The sequence below is a fragment of the Pelophylax lessonae genome (genome assembly GCF_965119305.1).
Source record: "Pelophylax lessonae genome assembly, chromosome: 3".
Lineage (NCBI taxonomy): Eukaryota > Metazoa > Chordata > Amphibia > Anura > Ranidae > Pelophylax > Pelophylax lessonae.
Genome location: NC_138770.1, coordinates 262,217,536 through 262,244,015, shown reverse-complemented (window position 1 = coordinate 262,244,015; position 26,480 = coordinate 262,217,536). Strand labels below are relative to the sequence as shown.

At 38.1% G+C, this 26,480-nt stretch overlaps 1 long non-coding RNA gene across 1 annotated transcript in view; it reads right to left on the bottom strand.

Moving 5' to 3' along the window:
* Positions 1-25,853, bottom strand: part of LOC309551069 — a 92,296-nt gene extending 66,443 nt beyond the window's left edge. The window contains exons 1-2 of the long non-coding RNA XR_014225053.1: positions 25,562-25,853; positions 14,754-14,841 (exon numbers count right to left, since the gene is read on the bottom strand). This is a non-coding gene — a long non-coding RNA (uncharacterized lncRNA). The remainder of the gene's footprint in view (positions 1-14,753; positions 14,842-25,561) is intronic.
* Positions 25,854-26,480: the final 627 nt, after the last annotated feature.

The window sequence follows — 26,480 nt, the reverse complement described above, 5'->3', positions numbered from 1 at the left end:
AACACCCTTACCACAGAATGTTTTTACAAGGGCTACCCTAAATGTATGCAAGCTCTTAAGTTGCTTCCAATTGACTGGATGTTTATGCTGAGTAGACATGTGCGATTTGTATCCTTCCGAATAAATATTGGGGATGAATTTCTCGTTATTCGGAAATTCATATATATGAGTTTACTGAATTCTCTGAATAACAAAATAAAATTCAAATTTAATTTTACATTAAATTCCATTCAAATTCAAACTATAAACATATTGCTGAAATCAAAGACTGTGTGTGTGTTATTAGTGTACCACTTCGTAATAATGCTGTTTTTGTTAAGCCAAAGGTGATTTAAAGAGTCATTGTAATGATTTGATGAAGATTTTTCTTTTGTTCATTAGCTTTGCAAGAATAAAAATGATAAAAAGAAACAAATAAAATAAAAGCATTTGTACTTGACATTTTTTCTCAGCTGGCTAAAACGTCTGCACAATATTGTACATAGTAAAATGTTGAAAGTAAGATATTACTTTTATTAATTAGAACACTTCACATACCAATATTTTGAATAAACTTAATTATAATACAAACAAGATCAATGTGTATAAATAACAACCAGCTGTTTGATCCAGAGATCCTTTGTGTAGATGGGACAATATTCGAGAACGACAAAGACAACCATCACTGCAGGCCTCCACTGATGTGGCCTTTATTATGGCAGTGTGGCTAGATGAAGATTGAGGCATTTCCTCATTGCAAAACATATAAAAGTCTTCTTTGATTTTTTCAAAAAAGCACCTAAAGGGCTTTTGGAATTGTTTCTCTGGTTTGAAGAAAGAGAAATATAGAATTGTTTTGCCTCAAGTGTAAATGTTATTTTTGTAGGAGTGTAAATGTTATTTATGTAGGAAACCCAGTCTCCGCTTATCATCACCTGCCCAATACCATCCCAGCAGTGAAGCATGGTGGTGGTAGGCAGCGTCCTACTGTGGGGTTGTGTGTGTTTTCCTTCAGCATTATAGACTGTTCTAGGAAAGGTAGACTTTTCAGGGTCCATAGTTTGAGGCTCAATGAAAATCTCTTCCGCATCCACACACAGCACTCCGGCACTCCAGACCTCAAGCTGGGCTGAATATTCTCCTTCCTTACAACATGCCAATAATCTTACGCATACAACCTAGACCAACCTGAAGTCCCTAAAGTTTGCCATAGATTCAATAGGTTCAATCTAATCTTGGTCAGACATAGTTTAGTAGGTACTTTTCAGAAAACAATAATAAGTAATACAAAAAAAAAAAACTCAGTAACTCAGTGTAAACAGTTTTAGTGTTCCTGCATGTACCCTGGTAAGATGGACCCCAGAGACAATTTTCTGCAGAAAAACTGTGTGAAAAACTATAAGCACCATGCAGAGGTGAATGGGGTTGGTGGCAGGGTTGCTACAAATGGACGTAATTAAAATCAAGGTTTCACTTTGCAAGGGAATTTTCCCCAGAGCTTAGTGAATAAGGTGAATCTCTCGGTATTCTTTGCAAAATAAAACTTCCACATATTTAGTAAGCTCTGGGAAAAACTTCCTTGCAATGTGAAAAGCCTCTTTGACTTTAGTAAACCAACCTTAATGAAATTACCAGACAATAATTGGGTGAATTCCATGTAATCCACCTAAAGAGATTGTAAATGATTACCTTATAAAAAACAAAACAAATTCAGTTTAACCACTTCAGCTCCGGAAGGTTTTACCCCCTTCCGGACCAGGCCATTTTTAGGAAAAACGGCACTGCGTTGCTTTAACTGACAATCGTGCAGTTGTACGACACTGTACCCAAAAAAAAATTGAATATTTTTACCCACAAATAGAGCTTTCTTTTGGTAGTATTTAATCATCTCTGTGGTTTTTATATTTTGCGCTATAAAACAAAAAAAAGATGGACAGTTTTGAAAAAAAAAAAAATCATTTTTTTACTTTCTGCTATAAAAATTATCCAATAAAAAAAAATAAAAAAAAAAATCGAATCTCTTTAAAAATTTAGGCCAATATGTATTCTGCTACATATTTTTGGTAAAAAAAAAAATTACAATAAGCGTATATTGATTGGTTTGCGCAAAACAATGGAATAGATTTAGTGATTTTTTATTTTTTTAAATATTTTTTACTAGTAATGGGAACGAGCAGTGATTTTTAGTGGGACTTCGACATTGCGGCTTACAAATCTGAAACAAAGTGACACTTTTTGGGGACCAGTGACACCAATACAGTGATCAGTGCTAAAATAAATGCACTGTCACTGTATAAATTACACTGGCAGGGAAGGAGTTAACACTAGGGGCAATCTAAGGGTTAAATGTGTTTCCTATGAGTGCTACCTAACTGTAAGAGGAGTGCTTTGACTGAAGGAAAACAGAGATCCGGTTTCTGCTTAGCAGAAACACGAGATCTCCGTTTTCCTCTCTGGCAGAACGGCGGTCTGCCTTGTTTACAAAAGCAGACCGCTGTTCTGCCTTTCAGCGAATGATCACTGGGTTCCCGGAGGACATTGCATCCTCTGGACCTGCTGATTGACTCCCATTGTGTCCAATCACAGTGGGAGGGGGGCTCTGGTGGTGAAGAAGATTACATACAGGTACGTGATTTTGCACTTACAGGCCACCCTGCCACAGTATATGTACGTGGGGCGATTCAAATATAAATTAAAGGCAAAACATTTGTGTATAGATATAAAAAAGAAAAAAATGATAAATACATTTTTTTCTCTTTTTAAAAGTGATCACCTTTACTCTGTTCTCAGCTGGGGAAGAAGCAACACCACACTGAGCTTCCCAGTGAATGGCTGTGCAGGGGGTGTGTTAGGACAAGTTGGACCATTGGAGGAGAGCAGGCTGAGCTCCCAGCATAAATAGAGAACTGACCCTGTACCCTCCTGCATAGTGTGGTCAGTTTTTAACAGGGAACGCAGAGGGACTGGCAGGAACACCAGGGATTTCACACAAAGGAAGCAATACAAAGAGAACAGGGTACGTTTTCATACAAGTACATGGTACAGCAGATACATATCAGGAATATGAAATGTTGGGGTAACAAACACTTTAAACATCAGATCTTGGTCTATAGACTAGCTTTTGCTGTAAATAGAGGCTCTGATTGGTGTCTGGACGTCTCTATACAGGTATAGATACAGATCAAGGTGAACAGAGGACAATACATCAGGGTTTTTGAGCTTACTCTATTCTTACCCAAACTGCCACTGTCTTGGTATTAAAGGAGAGTGAAATTGGGTTTGGAATCAGAATGGTTCATAGTTTTGCTGCAAACTCAGAAGCATTAGAATTAACTTCCTTACCAATGTGGGATGAGCATTAACCCTATGCTCCTGTTGTTCTTGCACTGAGTGGGGAAGCTGCGCAGTGATGAAGACATTGCCTTATCATTCAGTTACCACATAGTATTTGAGAGAAGGCGGCAGACAATCGACCAGGACAAAAAGAAAAAAAAATTATTCAACCTAAGCAGAGGTGAACCTACACTCACACTTGTACTCACTTCGGTATCCAATCATGTGCAAGAAAAATTCATGATTGGATGTTTGCAGGTTCACTTGAGCTGATGTCACACTTTAGTAAATGAGCTCCAGTTTTACATCAATTCGGTATGCTTCACCTCAGTTGACACTTTAGTTAATCAGGCCCATTGTCTTCTAACACTGCTATTTGTATTTACATACGAAGCCAAGGAAGCAATTTTCAGCAGCACACCATGAATTTAGAATGGCCTGGCTTTTAATTAAAAAAAAAAAATGTGGTGCTCTAGGCAGCTCTTTGACCATGTGCCCAGTGCCTCCAGTATAATAACACTGCAGCTTTGTGCGCGGAGAGGAGGTGGGTGTCAGTCTTTATGTTAAAGTGGTACATAGGACAAATAGAAGAATATACCTTGTCCTGTATTCATTAATGATCATTTAGTGCATTTCAAAACGCTGCTAGCATAAGCTCCTAGAACTTGATTTTATTTTTAAAATAAGCAGATCAGACAGAGTACAAATAGATGTACTCTAAGCTAGCCAGGCTTTATTTCATGACATAGTGCCGTAAGTCCAATGTGTTTTTAGGTATATACATCTAGAAAAGTAAGGAGGAGTGAGGAGCGGAGAACAGGAAAAATTTAGGAAGTGTGCTGATACATTTCTATAATCCATTAAACATACAAGTGACACAGGAAGCTAAATAAAAACTAGTGTCACCTTGGAGGTTCTGCATTTATAGCAGGATAGTGTGAAGCAGAGAGCCTGAATACTTTTTCAGGTATATTAGATCGCATTTATTTATTTTAACAGTTTCTAATTAGGTCTTTGGCTGGAATTTAGCTTTAATAGTATCTCTGTGCCTGTGTTGCTCCAACCCAGCTGCAGGCAGAAGTGAAAGCAGTACTGCTAGATGTGGGGTGTTTTGGTGAGCAAATCACAAAGATCTGGAGGCACAAAATTTCAAGACACCAAACTTTCCTTACTTTAATCCTCATTTTTTGTTGAGTAGAATTAGAAGTCATAAATGTTTACAGATGCTATAGAAAAATCAGTTATTAACCACGTTTGCAGTTTTAATAGAATAGGTATTTGGCTGAATGAAAAGACAGGGGAGAAAACAAATTTGCAGTTGACTAAACAGGTACAAAGAAGCAATAATGCAGAACAGGTTCACAATGGTAAAAACATGTATACACTGGAGAGTCTTATTATGTAAGCTGCACAAATATGGACTTTTCACAGCAATGGGGTTAATTTCCTAAAACTGGAGAGTGCACAATCTGGTGCCACTCTGCACTGAAACCAATCAGTTTTTTTGTGTCAAAGCTTAATTGCAAAAACAACTGAAGTTAGAATCTGATTAGTTACTGTGCCCAGCTGCATCAGATTCTGAGTACTCCAGTTTTAGTAAACAACCCCAATGTCTCATCAAGGGGGTCAATCAGGGTAACATGGCTGAATAGCATAGTCTCTATGGCTAGGTTCTCACTATTGCGATGCGCACACCAGCGCAATTCCAATGCGGGTTCCCACATCAAATGTCTCTGGCAGGCAGTACACACTGCCCTATGCGAACCGCTGTGGATGTCAATACAAAGTTAATGACACCCCCATATCAGTTTTCAATGCGAACTGCCAAATGGTGCAGGAATCAGATCACATGGTTTGCAATCCGATTCCAGTGTGGACCAAAAAAAGGGCCCTGCACCATTCTTGTCCAAATGATATGCAAATTCAGCACTACATCACATGTGATCTGCACAGCAGTCTGGTGTGAGTCACATGCGATGTCTAATATTGCAAAAGTCTGAATCCAGCCTATAAAACTCAATAACAACAGAGAATCTAGCTGAGAATCACTACTTCATTCAGTAAAACAGTTTAGAACACAAACAACTACTTGCAGTTATCTGATAAACAGAATTCCTCTTAGTGAAGTCTGGGGTAGTTCTTTTAACACAAGTGAACAGATGGAGAGACCCAAGGCCCAAGGACAAAGGGCCATCCCACTGGAATTGAAGTACTCTGGTAGCAATCAGCGAGAGACTTCCCACAGAAGCGGAGTCTTCTGGAGAAGCTGCATGCTATTCGACTCTGGCCAAGCTGCCTGCACATCAGTTCTGACAGTGGAGGGCCTCTCACCTGGCTGCAGATCACTTAACAAGCTACCTCTCTGTCTTTCTCATTAAATGTGGCTTCTCTGAGGGAGTGCTTTCTTGGCATGCCCAGGATCCAAGGGAGTTGTGGGAAATGGAGTTAAAGGGATATCACTACTGTAGTAGGCTTTGTTAATTTGTTTTATAACGCTATAAGCCAAATGATCAATGAAACTGTGATGTGCAACTTGAGGTTGGCTGAATCAATGCAGGAGAAATGGACAGTGAAGATAGAATAGTAAAATGTTATACAATTAGTACTGAACAGAGTAAAACATTCTATAAAAAGTAGATTACAGTAAAAAGTAGATCCCACACTTGACCACCAAGTGCCAATAAAGATTCCTATAGATCAGGGAAATTTGCTTGCAATACAATTAATACCAATGCAGTTACTTGTGGTTCCCTGTAACATCTCTCTCAGTAGCCTGGCTGTAGCTGGTAGTTCAGGTAGTGGGAGGAAGGGGTATGTTATAAGGAAGGCTTTTTCCCAAACACGTTAGCATTACTCTGGATTGTTCATTGCTATTGTGCTAAATAAAATTATTTGAAAGAAGAAGCTATTGGGTTGCTGGCTTATCTTTTCTATTATGGATTTTCAGTGAACAACATGGCCACTGCACCAAATACGCTCATACAACCTCTATTAAAGTGGTAGAGCTTGGGCGAGACTTTATGTGTCTCCACGTTTTAGTTCCAACACCCGCTCCTGCTAAAGAAGATATTTCTATATGAGCATGAGTTTTGCTTCAGGTTTATTGTACTAAATATGAGCACACAGCTTGACACAGAGATCCAGGGAGCAGACCACTCTGAGGTCATTCAGATGATCAGTGCATCAGGTTAACACAAGTCTTCACTATGGAGGATGGTATATCAACATCAGAAGTTGCGTGTAAGTCTTTCATAAAATTAAGCGTATTTTTTGGGATTGATATTTGAGACTGAAGCCTCCATTGGATTTTAGAGAAGAGTCTTCTCTGGATCCTTTAAATGTCCATGTTTAACAAAATTGATTCAACAAATAGATTTTTTTTGTAGGAGGGAATATTAACACCTCCCCTTTTTTTTTTTTTTATGGTGATATTTACATATTATATCAATTCATACACTTATATATATTTTTTATTTTTTATACTAAATGATTTTCCAATATAAATATTTTACAGCAGATCTATATATCAAACATGTTTTATGATGGAATTATGTAGTAACATTTGTGCATTCTATGTATTGAGGCTGGGAAAACGGAGATGGGTATTCCTTACCAGAAAGCCCATTATAATTATAAATAATTTTAAAATATTTTTGAGTATCCCTATTCATAATTTTTAAATATATTAATATTTTAACATATTTAGTAAAATATGGAATTTTTATTTTTTATTTAACATACAGTATTCCTATTTTTCCTCCCTGTAGCTTTGGGAGGATTGTGTCCCCGTTTGGGATATATTTATAATGATAGCCTCGGAGCCATATGATGGCCGATATCTGATAGTATTATATGTGCATTCTGGTGGGATACTTTTGCCCAAATATAAGCTCAAGTATCAAGGGGATTTATTGTATTGTCATTGTTTTCATTTATTAATTATATTAGTCCGTATGAAAAAATATCAAAGATGACTTCCTGGTTGGGTGTACATGAGGCCAGGTACACCCAACAGGAAAAGGAAGTGCATAAGTAGGAATAGTACGGAGGGGTATAAATAGATGGCCGTCCTGTGGCCGGAAATACGTCTGTGAGAACGCCTAGTGGGAGGCGAAACGCGTAGACGCAATTTCCGGCTACAAGCCCTTCGCAACGTCACTTCCGGTAGCGGTAGCGGTGGAACGCACGCCGGAGCCAAGCTAGCCCCGCTGCGCACCGTCATCCCAGGGATCTACCGACCCATTTCATACAGTGCCTGTTTTTATCGCATCAAATGTGAGTTTTTTACTTTGAGATTAATAAATTTATTGTAGCAATATTACGCTATTGGGATTCCTTCTTTCCTTTCCATATGGCTACCATCTGCTGAGAATTCATAGGGGATCCTGTATTGGCCACTATCCAAGTCCAAAGTATCATTGCCCGGATTACATGCCGGACTCTGCCTGTGAGACCCTTATGCTATATGGTCTGAGGGTCCACGTTGTCCGGTAAGTGGAATTACCTAGGGGAGAGGAGTGAATCACCATATCATCGCACCATTTCAGCATGCATTTGATTTCCAGCACTTGAGCACCTTTCTGGGTTGTTTCTTCATCAAACAACTTTCACTGGCTACTTGCTGAATATTGCATTTTGGGACTATCACTTTGGACTATTTATTATATGATTTTCTACTTATTTATGAATTTTACTTATCTATTCACATTATTGGGTGTTGAATTGCACTATTAGAGTATGTATATGTTTTGAGAATTCATATTTATACTTAATTAATTTTATATATATATATATATATATATATATATATATATATATATATATATATATATATACACACGCACATTTTTTTACCAAATAATCTACAACATTTTTTGCATCATCGGCACGTTGAGCACTTTAAAAGTTTTATCACACCAAATCTGCGCTGTTTTTCTTTCGCACTACCATTTATCAAAATCATTTTGATTTTATGCACAGCAGCACTTTTGGATACACTTCACGTATCACCATAGCGCAGCATTAATTTTTTCTTTAGTATATTTTTTCATAAAATTAAGACTTTGATGCCTAAAGAGATGAGACTTTGGTGGAATTACACTGGTTTACAGAGATACATTGATGAAAGTATGATACCCAGAGGACTGAGAATTAAAAAAAAGACCATCAACCGTCTATTCTGAAGCTTCTCAAGCAGAATGGAACAATATACTCACCAAGTGCTCCACAAATCTAATGAGACTTATTATGTCATATGAAGAGAAATTACTTACACAAGTGAATCATGACAATGCACCCTTGAAGGAAAAAATTGCCCAATTTTCTTCTTTATCTTTATATGAGAGTTTAAACCAGGATCTCCAGACAAATGTAAAGAATCTTGAAATAGAAATTATGGAAACAAAGAGATCCACGTTTCTACGAGATTTCAAGGATTACAGGGATGTGTATGTGCGACGGGGGTCAGAAGATTCCATGGAGACCTGGATCGATGACAGATAAAAGAGTGAAATTCAGCTGACCAGAAGCTTCGGATACTCACTTGGAATTCTTGGACATAGCCAATTCAAGATTTTTAGTTCAGTCGGTTCAGTTTTCTCACTGATAGTGAAATATCCCTGTTTTTTGAAAGGATTATCCTTTGCTCCTACTCATTTGATGTTTTTTCCACCATCTTGGACATTAATCGTTTTGTCAGAAATTTGATGTTAAAAAATTTTTTGTACAGGATTCATTGGGTATAGTACATCACATATAGTACAATCAGAGGTTACCACTCCATCATCTTTTTCATTTAATCATCTATCTATATTGTCCCCCCAATACTCTTTAGTCTGACAAGGGCTTGTATGACATTGATAGTAGCTCCATCCCTATGGGTGATAAATACTTCTACTCCCTGCAAACTTGGAATGAAGTTGTTGATACTTTTCAAACTATTGTTGAATCAGAATTAAACAAGTTAAAAGGAAACATCTAGGATACGTCAATCTCCAGCTAAATGTAACTAAAACAGAATTTTTGGCCTTAAAGGGTTTAAACGATAGAAAATACATTATCATCTGTCAGGCTGACAAGGGTAGTGCAGTGGTAGATTTTAGACACTGACAGCTACATGGCAGAAGCACTTGGACAATTAGCTGACACGAACACTCACCATGCACTAAATGCTGATCCAGCTACTGAAATAAAACTGAAATTATCTCATCTTCTTGATGAGGGTTAAGAGTTGGGAGCAATAGATCAAAAAACCTTGGACTTTTTATTAGTAACTAAACCTATTACTCCAATTTTACATCATCTTCTGAAAGTCCACAAGGAACATTTCCCTGTTCAGGGCTGTCCTATAGTAGCAGATATAGAGTCTTTGTTGGGGAGATTAGGTGAGTAGGTGGACAAACATCTACACCCACTCGTACATTTGCCAGGATATCTTCGGGACACTGGACACCTTTTAGGTCATACGCATGAAATTAAGTGGTCTCTGGGATATACATGGATTACTGTAGATGTTAAAGCTCTATATTCCTGTATACCCCATGCATTAGCCCTGGAAGCTGTTAAAGATCATCTTACACATTATAGTTCATATTCCAAAGAGCTATGTGAGTTTTTGTACTTGGCACTTGATGCCAAGGGGCTTCCATTAGAGCTAAATTTCTCCCTCTTTTGCCAATTTATACATGGGTTGGTGGGAGGAGACTTTTCTTTTTAACCATAACAACCCCTTTTGAGAGTAGATCGACTGGTATTGTCATTTTATAAACTATTTAATCTTTGTGTGGAAGGCTCTGATCCATGAAATCGATTTTATTGTTTATTTAAATAATAATTATTTGAACTTAGAGTTCAGTCATAATTTCCATTTTGAACAAATTGATTACCTGGATATAACCCTTATTGAGCACACATGTAACAGAACAGTCAGTACTAAAATTTTTAGGAAGGAATGCGCTGACAATTCCTTTTTGCTTGCTACAAACTGTCATCCGACACACACAATTAAAGCCCGCCCAATTAGAGAATTTGTAAGAGCAAGAACAAATTATTCCTCAGAGCAGGATTTTGATAGTGAATGTGACATTGTCACAGACAGATTAAAACAACAAGGTTACAATGATTCTTTGATCGAGAGAGGTCAGAGGTTGGCAGAGAGGAGAGATTGAGATGATCTTATTAGCACATCTTATTAGCACAAAAGCAGGTGGCAAAACAACCAAACACTCCTATTATAATAGTAGAGCGGCTCATTTTGTTGCCACCAATTCAATGCAATATCAAGGCATTGTGAAAATTGTTATACAGTGTTCTCCTATTCTATATGCTGCCAAAATGCTGTATGACATTCTCCAACTGGGATGCAGCTTCTCAAGTAGGAGGCCTCCTACTTTAAGATCCATCCTCATTCCCAGCCTTTATTGCTCTCACACTCCACAATCTTCTAATAGATGGTTGGTTGAGTGTCACAGGATCGTATCGGTGGGGTTCCAATATGTGTAAACAGTGTTGTAGACACAAAAAGAGCAAAACAGTGGCTGGAGGGGTCTTTGTTCTGGAGTCCTAGGTAGCTAAAGTCAACACAACCCCACTGGAAGAGTTGTACTCTGAAATGTGCCATCATAGTGACTGGAGATTAGGCAGAAGCTGCTTTCTCTGGTGCTCTCTACAGCCGGTCCACATGCCCGACATAGCAATGAAAGGCCTAATTTCTGTTGCAGCTCATGTGTCCAGTCACTGCTGTCCCTTCAAGCAGGGCCTTTCAGAGCACCAGAGGGTGGGAGTAGCTGGAACTTATATCCCCTCAGTGTGTCCATGAGTCCAGGGGACATTAGGAGTTCAGGGAATAGTGGAGAAAGAGGTTAAGGCAGCCCCCATCTGCCACTGAAGAAGGCAAATAAAGAGCCACTCCAGTAAAAATTTAATAGTGGACAATATTCTGTTTTTGCAGGGTGTTTTTGTGTGTCACTTTGGCTCCTCTCAAGGCTCATTGCTGGTCTCTGTGCACTGACTATCGTCAACGATAGCTACAGCATGGATGTGAATAGTGAATGTGGCTTGTGAAAAGACAGGAAAAGCCATTTAAGAGAAATTGTAAAATACAGTCTTAGCTACTAATTGATTAAATGGCCGCTTAATAATAGATTGGGCTCCTGCAGGACTGACGCCTCCTCTATGAAGGCTAATTCAAGCCATACATAGCCTTTTATATACAAGTTATTCAACAGATTCAAATAATGTCTGCAGACCTTGGAGGGTTTAACTCTTCAGTGATAGAAAGCATTTTCGAAAGGTCAGAATTGCTCATTATAAAATGCAGAGATTCTCCAACATACTACAAAATCTCTGCAGTTACTAACTGATTGTCTCTAATGTCTAAAGAGTACGAAACAGTACTTGAACCATGTGTGCTGTATCCATAAGTTAGGTTCCGTTTACTATGCATGTCTTATAATAACATAATTACATTTAGCCATGTGACCACTAACTTCTGCTCTCACTTGCTCAAAAATGATGGTTGCTTTGTAAAATAACTATCATTATAGCTAGTGATTTAAGTTGAGGTGCAGAGTTACACACATAGAAAATGGATGGTCAGTTCTCCCGCTTCCATATATCCTGGTAAAAAAAAAAAAAATTCTCCATGTATGGAAACACTAAACTACATGGGTGACATTGACCCCATAATCAGAGTCAGAAATATTTGACTGTGTAAAATTCAAAGAATGGGAAAGATTGTGGCAAAAATATGTTCCTGATCCTTATTTAATCATTAACCACTTGCCAAACAGTTGCTGTAGTTTTACTGCTGCAGGTCTGCTCCATTATGCGAAACGACGTACTTGTACGTCGCTTCGTGTAAAGACAGTGGGCGGGCGCACACATGCCGATTGGCCAGAGGGGGAGCCAGCAGCAGGTCCGGTGGACATCACAATCGCTCCCCATGGAGACAGAACGGCGGTCTGCCTATGTAAACAAGGCAGACCACCGTTCTGTCACAGATGAACACAGGGATCCTGTGATCGTACTATTCAGGAACATGGCTCTCTATGTTCATCTAGTGAGTAGATCCCCCACACAGTTAGAAAGCACCTCCTAGAGACATACTTAAACCTTTGATCGCTCCTGGTGTTATCCCCTTCCCTGCCAGTGTCATTAGTACAGTAACAGTGCATATTTTTAGCACTGATTACTGTAGTAATGTCACTGGTGCCCTCAAAAATGTCAGTTAAGTGTCCGATCTGTCTGCTGCAATGTCGCAGTCCCCCTAAAAATCACTGATCACCACCATTACTAGTAAAAAAAAAATGTAATAAATAAAAATGGCATAAATCTTTCCCTTAGTTTGTAGACGCAATAACTTTTGCGCAAACCAATCAATATACACTTATTGGGATTTTGTTTTACCAAAAATATGTGGCAGAATACATATTGGCCTAAATTGATTAAAAAAATTAGATTTTATTTATTTATTTTTATTGGATATGTTTTATAGCAGAAAGTAAAAAATATAGCTTTTTTCTTTTCAGAATTGTCATTCTTTTTTAGCCCTTGCTACATACAGGGCTGGATTTACAACACTAGGTGCTTTTATATAGAACATTTCCCCATTTTACCTAACTTGACTTAGAATATTGTGACAATGTGCAAGTAAAGAGAACAATCCAGGTAAAGCCATCGCTTTCGCCAGGTTAACTATATCCCTAGGCCTGTTGTGTACAATTGTAAATTCAGCTTTGATTATATAGGATATATGAAAATTTTAAAAGTGATAATTTTATTTTTTAATTGATTAACTATTGGCAATATAAACTCCATCAAATGGGATGGAAAATTGCAATCTACTGCTTTTACATTTGAAATTTCCCAAAGCTAGTTTACTTAATTTAGTTCACAAGTTATAAAACTACAATTTACCAACACAATTTCACCTTCTATACACTTGTAATAACCAATTTTAATGCTTTTCAAGTATTTTTTTTTTTTATCTGATTTAAGCATTTTTTAGCAACATTTTATTTTTTAATTGATTCCTACATGCTTACCAAGGCCCCCCAAAATTGTACTTTTGCGCTGTCATTAAACATATTTGAAATAATTTCCTGGATCTAAAGATGGTAGAAGGATAGAAGCACCTAAAAAAATGTTTTGGGGGTTTTGGGCTCAAACAAAGTCAAACATAATGGTGATACGGACAGAAAAATACACTCAACAGACCAAGGGGATATGAACATAAAAGACTAGCCAGTAAACCACTGAAACCTTCAGAAAAATCAGGGCATTTTGTTGGACACAGTTATGTGTTCTGAGCTTGCTCAACATGCTTCCTGACGTTGTAAACTAAGTACCGTAGTTTGTTTTCTTTTTTTTCCAACATTGCTGTTAGCAATTTACTATTTTGCTTGATATTGCAAGTGTAAACTTTTCATCAAAGTGGAAATTCACTCTCTCAATCAGCATTAATTATTTTGAATCCTTATGCTGCTGGCCTTAGTAAATACATTTGAAGGCATATTATATTTACTTGTTTTATTTTATTTTTTTTTACATTTTGTCAGGTACTTCCCGGCCAAAGGAAATGATGTTATACATCTCAGGAGTATTCAGAAGGGGAGTAGGGTTTTTCTCAGCTTAGCACAGCCTCGTGACTGCATACCTGGGATGAGGGCAGATGGATTCCAGGAAGTAAATGTTACAAGAATCATCTGCCCTTACTCAAGATGGCTCCAGTCATAAATGCTAGGAAGTGTTTTTTTTTTAAATAAAGCATGGAGACATGGATGGGTGAGTTTAGTTTGAATATTGAAAATGAATTAAATTGCGTTTTTAGCTTGTGATACTCAGATGCAGTGTAGTTCCGCTTTAGAATTGCATATGGTGATTGTTTATTTGGTAATGAAGCCCAGTTTTTCTTTAGTAGGATAGTATGTAGCTCTGTTCTGATTTAGGTTTCATGCTATATATGTCTCACCAAGCATAGTGTTGTTGTTTTTCGAGGAGGCAACAAGTATTGGCTGTTTTGCTGTACCAGTTGCTGAATTAGCTTGCTGCACATTGTAAATACTTATCCTACATTTTGAAAATTCAGGAGCACACGTATTTACATACTATTTAGGAAAATACCTTTTTTTTGTGGCATTTATTACCTAATTTTATTATAAGTGGTCTGGAATTTCATGCAACACTTGTATTTTTTGTAAGTAATGCAAACCTTTATAGGGATATGGAAGAAACAGCTTGTTTTTTTTTTTTTTTTTGACAGGTAATCATAATAGGGTTTGCTAAATGCAGCAGAAAAGACTAAAATTACCCCTGGAAGAGATTCTTAACAAACACAAAAAGATATTGTATTGCTGGGATTTGAGGTGGATTCTGCACGATTATGCAGTGGCGCAATTTATTTGCATACTGAGAAGCATCTGCAACGATTTGTCTCCACATACCTGAATGGCACCAATAAATGAACCGTGAAATGAATTGACAGTTGGATATATTTTATCATTTTCTTCTTTACTGATGTCCAAAGAAAACCTGTGAAGACAAAAAAATATGGGATCTCCCATTACTGACTGTTTTTTTATAATGTAAGTTCCAGATCTCATACATGCCTCCTCGGTCATAGTGCACAAGACTAGTTGAACTACGCAAGGCACTTGTTCTGACTTTAGTGGCTGCATATGGTGGGCTAGTGACTCATAAGGTAGCAAAGCAAAAGAATAACAGCTTGCACATAGGCCCCTTCTATACTGACATGTTCCTTTTGAATACATGGCATTCTTGTAAAAAGTAATCAATAGCTGCAGAGTTTGATTGTGCAATCATATTACCAACTGAGATTAACATTTCTTGTGTAGCCACAACACTACTATACTTGAGTGCACATCACAGTTATTACATCTCAGGTTCGTCTGGGATGAAGCTGGGATGTATTGTAAGAACATCACAATTAAGAATTGGTACAAGGCTTATTAGCCAAGTTTGAAAATGTAAAAATGTAAAATAGGGAACAATTACACATTTGTGCATTCAAACTAAAAACTTCTTTTGCTTTCTCAAAGTTTCGTAAAATATTAAATTCATGGTAGTTCTCTTCTCATAGGGCAGAAAGGTATAATGTGAGTTCAATGATACCCAATGAAAATGTCAATAGGGCACCAGAGACATCACTCTGCAACAAGTAAAGCTAATTACAAGGTTTAAATTTGTAATTATGCTCAGTACCTCATTATCTTGAATGCCACATTTATATAAAGGGCATAGCGTTCAAACTAGCTTGACTTTAAACAGCAGCATACTCACTAATGGAACAGCTCCTATTTAAGTTATATATAAAAAAAAAAAAGGAAAATAAAACTGTCACAGCTCAAATCTGATTGGCTACTAAAAGCAATGCTAGCACTTTTGTTCTCAAAGCTTTTCATAAAACATCAAATCTGTTTATTTTAGGAACGTAAGCAAGCCAGTTGTGTGTTAAGGGCTCAGTCTACCCAACTGAAAAATAACCTTTGGCTTGATGTTAGTAAAATAAAGTATAACCTTGGGCATGCGATAAAAAAAAATAATTATATTAATAATAATCATACAGCCCCTCCCCATTCTCCAGCTTTTTAGTAATCTTCAAACGTTTTTATTTACATTTTTAATTCAACAGTATTTATTTGTTATCCTTTTCATTTTTTTTTTTTTAGAGAAAGGTTCAAACACAGGGACAATGGCGTTAATGGGACAACAAGTTAAGCTAAGTATTACTTTGTAACTAAAACTTCCTTTCAAAATAACGCTGAAGATTACTGAATAGCGGGCCTTGGGGGATACTGTTTTTAAGTGCATGTCCTCTTTAAAGGGGCTTGTGACTAAACTTATTTTGTATTATTACAGTGTTTCCCTTAAAACAATTGTTTTATTACTTTTGTTACAATCTGACTATTCAATATAGTTGTATTAAACAATTAGATTGTTTTAGAATTAATTACAAATAATTGCATTCGAATAGCTGTTAGTGGGAGCTCGCAGCTGTTTAGTGCAATTACTCTGTCTCTTTTAAAAATTATTAAGATATTAGCCATGCGGGAAATGTATTGTTTTCAATGAGCCGACTGACTAATAGGGGTTTGATTTACTAATGCAGTTGAGAATATCCTCAAGTAAAACTAAGATGTGCTTACTTTATATACCAAACTATGTGCAGGGTATTATAAAGAACATGATTTTTGCCTTGCACATAATCGGATGATTGAAGTGACCAAAGATTTATTTTATTTACTTTACAAAGTGAACATTCTCTACTTAACTTCACTAATCCCATCAACTTGCTTGTTTGAGAAACAAAGCCTGCATAAATAGCTTGCCATCATGAACATATATATTACTAATTATATACAAAAACAATGAATATATGTTGAAACAATATCACATATTGACAAAATTGCTTACAATAAGGTTTAGGTATAGTCAAAAGATTTTTCTCCAACTTTAGATAGAATAGAGAATGGCTAGAACCCTTGTTAACCTACCTGGCAGTATAATTATTTCAGATTTTAGGTGCTGAAAGCGGTACCATTATTTTGCATGTAATTCTTAGGACGAGCAGCCCAAACTATTTACATATGATTTTTTTTTTACTGTGTGTTCTTCTTTATAACATCTCAGGTATGATGAATTTTGAAACACAAAACCATAAATTATAATATAATAACTATAAATAAGTATATATATATATATATATATATATATATAGTAAAAATGCAGGCAAGGCAAACTAAGGTCAATTTATTTTATTTAGTATTTTATCAGTGTGTTTGTGTGTTTTACTTTTTGAATTTGCCACCGGTTCCACCCCCCCGCGACGCGACGCTCCCAGGGAACGGAAGCCAGGGACACAGCATCAGGCGGAAGATTCGGCCACCGTATGCTGCAGGGACACATCGCGGGATCCTGGGGACAAGGTAAGTAACCCCTTTTAGGATCCAGCGATTTCTCCCCGGCGGTACCCCAAGTGTGGCTCGGGGTTACCGCTAATGGTACTGAAATTCTCGGGAATACCGCAAGGGAGGTTAAAATCACGCTTTAATTTTTAGCCACACTAACAAACCTTCGTCCTCAATTTTACCATGCCCTCAACCAATTGGTCACAGACTTTTTTCACCTGGTCAGTAAAAATTTGAATTTTTTAAAGTATATATAAAAAAAAAATAAACAGATTTCAAATAAAAGGCATAGCTATTAATGACATCTTGTAGGTATCAAGAAAAAAATGGTGGACTCCTGGAATGTTGCCAATAAAGTGGGCATTGCTTCACGATGTATGGTTTGTGGTAGGGAATATAATAAACTCTGGCATTGGTGTCATTGGCAGTAATAGTAACCCCCAGCATTAGTCTCATTGGCAGCAATAATAACCCCCAGCACTTGTGTTGTGTAAGTGGCCACAATGACAGCCTCCATGTTTTATTGAAGAAACTATTGCTTTAATCAGCAGACACTTGGGTATATTATCTGTGTCAGTGCACTGGTGTTGTTTATAAAGAACAGTGTAGAACTGATATAACTGAACAGGTCTGTGCAGGCTAGCCTGTCTGTGCTTCCTTCATTTTGTCCTATGCAGTGGAATATAACTTTTTCCACCCTGCTGAAAAAAAAAACAGTTTATGCAATGCAATAAAGAGAAAAGTGTTGTAATGCACAGCATCCATCCAAAATGCAATCGATTGCCTTAGATTACTGTACTTTGCAAATCATCACTGCTCATTGTACACTATTTTATAGCAGAAAGAAGACATGGCCATATTCTAATCTACAAGCTCTGAAATTTGTAGATCAAAAAAGGAAAATGATTCTGTTCTCATATAATTCACTTTAAAATAAAATACCAAGCTTGTCAAATGAAGCAAACGGCAATTAGCAAAGTACAATAGCTCACAACAATAATAATAATAATAATAACCTCCCAGCATAGGTGTTCAATGTTTACTTACATGAAAACTCTTTCTCCAAGCCATCTTTCTCAGTCAACTAGTACTATAGTGCAACTGTTAGGCTGACAATCATGGCTTCCTTTGGCTGCTGAGTGCTGGACCACCAGGCACATGGCTGTCACTCTGCGCATTGCCAGTGCCTGCATCATGGCACCCAGTGCAGACATCCTCAGGGCTGCCCCCCCCCCCCTTCTGTCCACAATGTTTCTGTGGAAAGTGCCACTTTAATGAAGCAAGCAAAAGTCTAACCATAAAACTGTGGTCACTATTTGAGGGCTTGGTTTTAGGGTCCTGGCAAGGATTTTCACCTTACATACATTTGATTTTTTGCCAATGTATTTATTGGGAAAAAAGAATCAGAAAAGTTGGGAACCCTAGGTTTGGCGCATTGAAAGCATAATCAAGCAGGCATCTAGACTTGCCAGCTTAGGAGATGGTAACTCCCCCATAGGTTCCCCTGTTATGTGCTATAGCTTTACTTTTCTTTTATTACAATGTCTTAAAAAAGAAGAAATACAATAATTCTCAGACAGGGTGTACTTCATTATAATAGACTGAATCAAAATTATCATTCTCTAAACAGCACATTAACCTTTATTTGTCTTTACACCCCCAACGAAGAGAAAATTGTGGAGGGACCTAAGAGACACTCAGTAATGAGCACTACCATATATCCCAACTTTTTACTGTAGTACATTCAGCATACACTGAATGTAAAACTTAGGACATCAAACCTTCAAGAAATCAAACCCAATCTATGGCCAGTGTAGGAGAAAAGGTGGGCACACAGAGTATGGTACCTGACAATGTCATGATTTGTGCAGGAACTCTGCATATTGACCCATCGAGAAGAAGCCATATTAGAGATTAGTGGTAGAATTATAGGCAAAACTTTTTTTTCAGTTTGGCTAGAACAAGAGAGGGTTATAACCCCTGTCAATTTTTTTTTTTTTTTTCACCATCTGTGTCCCTTTTCTGAGATTCACCTTCACTCCCTGTCTCATAGCCAAACAGGAAACATAGAAACATAGAAACATAGAATGTGTCGGCAGATAAGAACCATTTGGCCCATCTAGTCTGCCCAATATATCTGAATCCTATCAATAGTCCCTGGCCCTATCTTATATGAAGGATAGCCTTATGCCTATCCCATGCATGCTTAAACTCCTTCACTGTATTTGCAGCTACCACTACTGCAGGAAGGTTATTCCATGCATCCACTACTCTCTCAGTAAAGTAATACTTCCTCATATTACTTTTAAACCTTTGCCCCTCTAATTTAAAACTGTGTCCTCTTGTGGTAGTTTTTCTTCTTTTAAATATGCTCTCCTCCTTTACCGAATTGATACCTTTATGTATTTAAAAGTTTCTATCATATCCCCTCTGTCTCTTCTTTCTTCCAAGCTATACATGTTAAGGTCCTTTAACCTTTCCTGGTAAGTTTTTTCCTGCAATCCATGTACTAGTTTAGTAGCTCTTCTCTGAACTCTCTCTAGAGTATCTATATCCTTCTGGAGATATGGCCTCCAGTACTGCGCACAATACTCCAAGTGAGGTCTCACCAGTGTTCTGTACAGCGGAATAAGCACTTCTCTCTTTCTACTGCTTATACCTCTCCCTATACATCCAAGCATTCTGCTGGCATTTCGTGCTGCTCTATTACATTGTCTTCCCACCTTTAAGTCTTCTGAAATAATTACTCCTAAATCCCTTTCCTCAGATACTGAGGTCAGGACTGTGTCAAATATTCTATATTCTGCCCTTGGGTTTTTACGCCCCAGGTGCATTATCTTGCACTTATCCGCATTAAATTTCAGTTGCCAGAGTTCTGACCATTCTTCTAGTTTTCCTAAATCATTTTCCATTTGGCGTTTCCCTCCAGGAACATCAACCCTGTTACATATCTTTGTGTCATCAGCAAAAAGACAAACCTTACCATCGAGGCCTTTTGCAATATCACTTATGAAGATATTAAACAAAATTGGTTCCAGTACAGATCCCTGAGGTACCCCACTGGTAACATGACCTTGTTCTGAATGTTCTCCATTGACTACAACCCTCTGTTGTCTGTCACTCAGCCACTGCCTAATCCACTCAACAATATGGGAGTCCATGCTCGATGACTGCAGTTTATTGATAAGTCTTCTATGTGGGACAGTGTCAAAAGCCTTACTAAAATCTAGATATGCAATGTCTACTGCACCTCCACCGTCTATTATTTTAGTCACCCAGTCAAAACAATCTATAAGATTTGTTTGACATGATCTCCCTGAAGTAAACCCATGTTGTTTTTCATCTTGCAATCCATGGGATTTAAGATGTTCCACAATCCTATCCTTTAATAGGGTTTCCATTAATTTGCCTACTATTGATGTCAGACTCACTGGTCTATAGTTGCTCGATTCCTCCCTACTACCTTTCTTGTGAATGGGCACGACATTTGCCAATTTCCAATCTTCCGGGACGACTCCTGTTACTAATGATTGGTTAGATAAATCTGTTAATGGTTTTGCCAGTTCACCACTAAGCTCTTTTAATAATTTTGGGTGTATCTCATCAGGACCCTGTGACTTATTTGTCTTCACTTTAGACAGCAATCTTAGAACGTCTTCCTCTGTGAAGACACGTGCATCAAATGATTCATTAGTCATCCTTTCAAGTGGAGGTCCTTCTCCTTTTTCTTCTGTAAAACCTGAACAGAAGTATTCATTAAGGCAGTCGGCTAGCCCTTTATTCTCTTCTACATACCTTCCATCCTTTGTTTTTAATTTAGTTATTCCTTGTTTTAATTTCCTTTTTTCATTTATATATCTGAAGAATGTCTTATCCCCCTTTTTCATAGACTGAGCTAGTTTTTCTTCTGCCTGCGCTTTAGAAGTTCTTATAACTTGCTTGGCCTCTTTCTGCCTAATCTTGTAGATTTCCTTATCTTCATTGCTCTGGGTTTTTTTATAATTACAAAATGCTAGCTTTTTATTTTTAATGATTTGGGCCACTTCTGCTGAGTACCACAGTGGTCTCTTCCTTTTTTTGCTTTTACTGACAAGTCTAATGCAATTTTCTGTTGCCTTCAATAATGCACCTTTTAAGTAGTCCCATTTCTCCTGGACTCCATGTAATCCGTACCAGTCTGATAAGGACTCATTTATGACTAATTTCATTTTTGAAAAGTCTGTTTTTCTAAAATCTAAAACTTTTGTTTTTGTGTGGTGTGACTCTTTCACAGTTCTTATATTAAACCACACTGACTGGTGATCACTAGATCCCAAGGTTTCGCCTACAATGACATCATATACCGAATCCCCATTTGTGAATACCAAATCCAAAATGGCCTCCCTCCGGGTTGGCTCCTCAACCACTTGTTGCAGAGACAACCCCAGTAGGGAATTTAGAATATCTGTACTCCTGGTAGAACTTTCTATTTTGGTTTTCCAGTTTATATCTGGAAGATTGAAATCTCCCATAATGATAACTTCTCCTTTCATTGTCATTTTAGCTATGAAGAGAGAGGAAATCCCTACAAATTAGAGCCAAGTACACACCACTAGTCGGTTTTTGTTCAACTCAGTGGGTTGACAGCTCTGGTCAGAACCGCTGTACTAAACAATCTGATATTAGTACAGCGATCTCCCCTGCTGTTCTTCTGGCTGAGAGCGCTGATCGGGAGCTGGTGAGCCGCTGGTTTTCCAGCATGCTTGTCTGACATAAACCAGTCGAACTGCCAGCTTCTGCCAGACCAGCTGCCATATACATGGACTGAATTTCAGCCAGTATTTATTGAAGCGGCCAATGTCGCCCAACATTTAGCCTGTGTGTACTAGGCTTAAGGAAATCCTCTGGGGACCCCCAGGTCATCAGAAGTAGTGTCCCTATTGGAAGATTTCTCCTCTATTACTTTTCTATGGACAACCCAAAATTTTGGATTTTCTTTACTTTCAATTATAATGGTAAACAAGAAAATAGAGAAGGTGAATCTCCCTAATGGGGCACAGACAGAAATAAAAACCTAACAGATGTTATAATCCAAGTCCACTCTATCCAAAACTAAAAAAAAAAAAGTTTTGTCTTTAATTATACATTAAGCAGCCTGATGATAACCCAGCCAGATAAGTGTGTTCAGTACTACAGAGCTCACATTGATTATGGATAATACAGGGCAAAGGGGGGAGTCGGGGATAGGGGATAAGGTAGTCCCTGCTGTGATAACAGGAACCTTTAGCAGACACATCCTGCCACTTCCTCCTGACCTATGCACTTGCTAAACCATGCTGAGTACTTCCCTCCCGATCGCCATCTATGGGCACAACTGGGCAGCCAATGAGTGCCGTGCATGCAGATATGCAAATTAAGCAGGGAAGAGCTCATGCTGGTCATAAGGGGTTGAAGGGGCCACTTTATAAGCACTGGGAAATCTGGCTTGATAGAGCTGAAGGACACATGGGTGGCACCTGAAATCCCCTGCACCCCTCAAGTATACCACTGCTGCCGGGGACATCAGTGCAGATGCTTGTTTTCCAGGGACTGCCAGCAAACAGTGATGGATGGCAGCCCTATCTTAGACAGTGTTCATCGGAAAAGGCATCCTCATTGGAAGATTTGCCCTCAAATTTTGTTCAGTGGAAAATGTTGGATTTCCTATTACTTTCTGCCTCTGTTACAGTGGCCACCAGGACAAATAGTGACAACTGAAAGATTTTGCATTTCCTATCAATTTTTGTCACCATGACAAAAAGAGAGGGTAAATGTCCGAGGTAGCAACACAAACATCAATGAAAATCATCAATCAAAAATTTTATGAAAAAAGGAAATTTAGCTATACAAACATTTTCACGTGAAGACCAAATGTGACAAACAGGAATCTTCACTACCGTGCAATGACATCCTTACATCACACACATCGTAGCTTGCATTTAAGTTAGAAGCTCATTTGACATTACTTTCAAGATAAAGTCCTTGAGACATAAGATGTTAACAGGTGATACAGCTCATCAAAGTCATGTCAGTTTTAGGTAGTAACTCTGCACATTAACCAAGACAGTTTTCACTGAAAAATGCATCCCCATAGAAGATCCATCCTCAAATTATGTTCAGTGGAAAATGTTACATTTCCCATCACTTTCTGTCTATGTTACAGTGGCCACCAGGACAAACAAACAGTCTTGACAACTGAAACATTTTGGATTTCCTATCACTTTCTGTCACCATGACAAACAAACAGAGGGTAAATGTCCGAGGTAGAACCACAAGCATCAATGAAAATTATCGATCAAAAATTCTATCTAAGAAAAAACACTATAAAAGACAATACACTGGGGGAGATTTACTAAAACTGTTGCACTCAGATTCTGGTACAGCTGCGCATGGTACCCAATCAGCTTCAAACTTCAGTTTGTACAATTAAGCTTTGACAATGAAACCTGGAAGCTAATTGGTTTCTACTCAGAGCTGCACAAGATTTTTCACTCTCCAATTTTAGTAAATAACCCCCACTGTGTTTAACCACTTGCCGACCAGCCGCTGCACATTTACTGCGGCAGATCGGCTCTATTGCGCAAAGCGACGTACCTGTATGTCATCCCATGCAATAGCCAGTGGGGGCATGCATGCTGATTGGCCAGAGGGACACGCGATGTCTGCCGGCCACCCGCAATCGCTCCCCATAGACACAGAACGGCGGCCGTTCTGTCACAGATAAACACAGGGATCCACCGTAATGTCGCAGTCCCGCTAAAAGTAATGGCTGATTGCCGCCATTACTAGTAAAAATGCCATAAATCTATCCCCTAGTTTGTAGACGCGATAACGTTTGTGCAAACCAATCAATATACACTTATTGAGATTTTTCTTTTACGAAAAATATGTGACAGAATACATATTGGCTTAAAATGATGAAAAAATAAAAAATTTTTGTTGTTTTATTGGCTGTGTATTATAACAGAAATTAAAAAATATTGTGTTTTATTTTTTCAGAATTGATGCTCTTTTTTTATTTATAGCGCAAAAAATAAAAACAGCAGAGGTGATCAAATACCACCAAAAGAAAGCTCTATTTGTGGGAAAAAAGGACATCAATTTTATTTGGGTACAGCGTTGCACGACCGTGCAATTGTCAGTTAAAGTAACGCAGTGCCGTATCGCAAAAAACGGCCTGGTCATTAAGGGGGTAAAACCTTCCGGTCCAGAAGTGGTTAAATTACCCATTGGCTATGTATGCTTTTCAGGGTGACCATGATCCCAGCTGACACAGTAATGAATGACAGTAACAAAGGGATGACATTCTGTAAATCTGACACCCATGCCCTCTGATGACTTTGATGGTCTTTAGCATCTCTCTGCAGACCTCCCTTCATCTCTATGACAAACTATTATCTGCTGGTCCCTGCAGGACATTGCGGGTGATCATTCGGTTTCACACATTATCAGGTCATAACCATTTACAGTTAAACTACATTGTCAACTAGTGTCCTGCAGAAACACCCAGAGATGGCCAGAGGTCTGCAGGCAGTAACTGGTAGTCAAAACCATTGAAGAAGTGCAGATGTGACAACCAGGGATGAAGAAGTGCAGATCTGACAACCAGGGATCTTCACTACCATGCAATGAGTTCCTTACATCACACACATCGTAGCAAGAGGAGTGGGACTCCCTTGCTTGGCTTATTGATTGCATTTAAGTTAGAAGCTCATTTGACATTCATTTCAAGATAAAGTCCTTGAGACATAAGATGTTAACAGGTGATAAAGCTCATCAAAGTCATGTCAGTTTTGGTAGTAACACTGCACATTAACCAGTCAAATAATAAAGATGGTATATATCATAAAATGGCATATATTAGCCTCATTAGGCTAGGTAAATGGTCACGTTCATTAGTGAAGTGAATCACACCCAGCATATGTCAGAAAGCACCTCTCTGCAGAAGCAAATGGATTAGACTCACGGTAATAGCTTCCCACTACTAACTGCTGCATTATTTCTCTGAAGATATTCAGGACAGTGAATTCCACCCACAGGGGACCTATTTTAATTCCCTTCTATCCATTCAGTGCTTGCAAATCCTTGTAAAAAGTAATTAAAGCATTCAAGAGATCATCTATAAAAAGAGATTGCCATAAAACTATTAATAAAATTCGGTAGTCCACTTCAAACATCTTACAATTGGTTTTTACAACTACATTACTGGCTGGTGGCTATTAAACTACAGGTCTGGCAAAAAAAAAGCTCATTAAAATCTGTAAGATCTAAATGCAGTTCCTTAAAGTGAAATGAAACAAACTTACATGCAGCACTGAGAGGCTGTGGAAGAATCCTTTATCCAGGTGCTGTATAGTAGAGGATCAGCAAGTAGAGGACAGGTGAGCCAAGCCCAGCTGTCACTCAGTGGTCTATGTTCACACAGGTCAGACAAAGTCAGAGGAGAGGAGAATGATCTGAAGAACAGTCAGGCTTGTTCAGGATCTCTCCCTCTTGTGCTGATGATCAGCTTGCTGCAGCTGGAGGAGTAGGAGCATCTGAATCCCCCTGTCAGTTATGTATGGTGCTTTTAATGAATGAGGTGAGGAGGCAGGGGGCGCTTCCTCTCACCACTGAATGAGACGTCAGCAGGCTTTCAATAGAGTGCAATGTCGCTCCCTGCTTGATTCTTCCCACATTCTCTAGCTTGCATTGTCAATATTCCGTTGTTCTGCTATCCTTCCTATTGCCGCTTGGTTTAACACTGTCAACTGAGTGTCTTATCACTCTCTTTCCACATTATTAGCACTTTATATCTTATTACATCATTCTTAGCTTTGGCAGAAAAACACATACTAAGAATTTTCAGGGAAACTTTCTTTACTGCTGGGCTGTTGTTCATAAAGGTACACTTAAAGGAATAGTTTATTTTTTGCTATGCATTGTGTACCTTAAAGGTGAACTGGAGTCTAAAAACATTACTAGCACAGTGTTTTTGGGAGAAGTCTGTTTATGTCTTTTCTGCCAAAAATCGCCTTTTTTTCTGCTAGCTTTTTTTCCTAACTAAAAATTTCTTTTAGCTTTCTGCACCTTTTTTTCCCCACGAAAAAAATCAAATTTCCCTTTCTGCTAGCATTCTTTAAGGCTAAAGAAATCCTTTCCCTTTCTGTTAGTCTTTTTTTAAGATTAAAAATCTCCTTTCCCTTTCTGCTAGTCCCTTTATGACTAAAATTCTCCTTTCCTTTT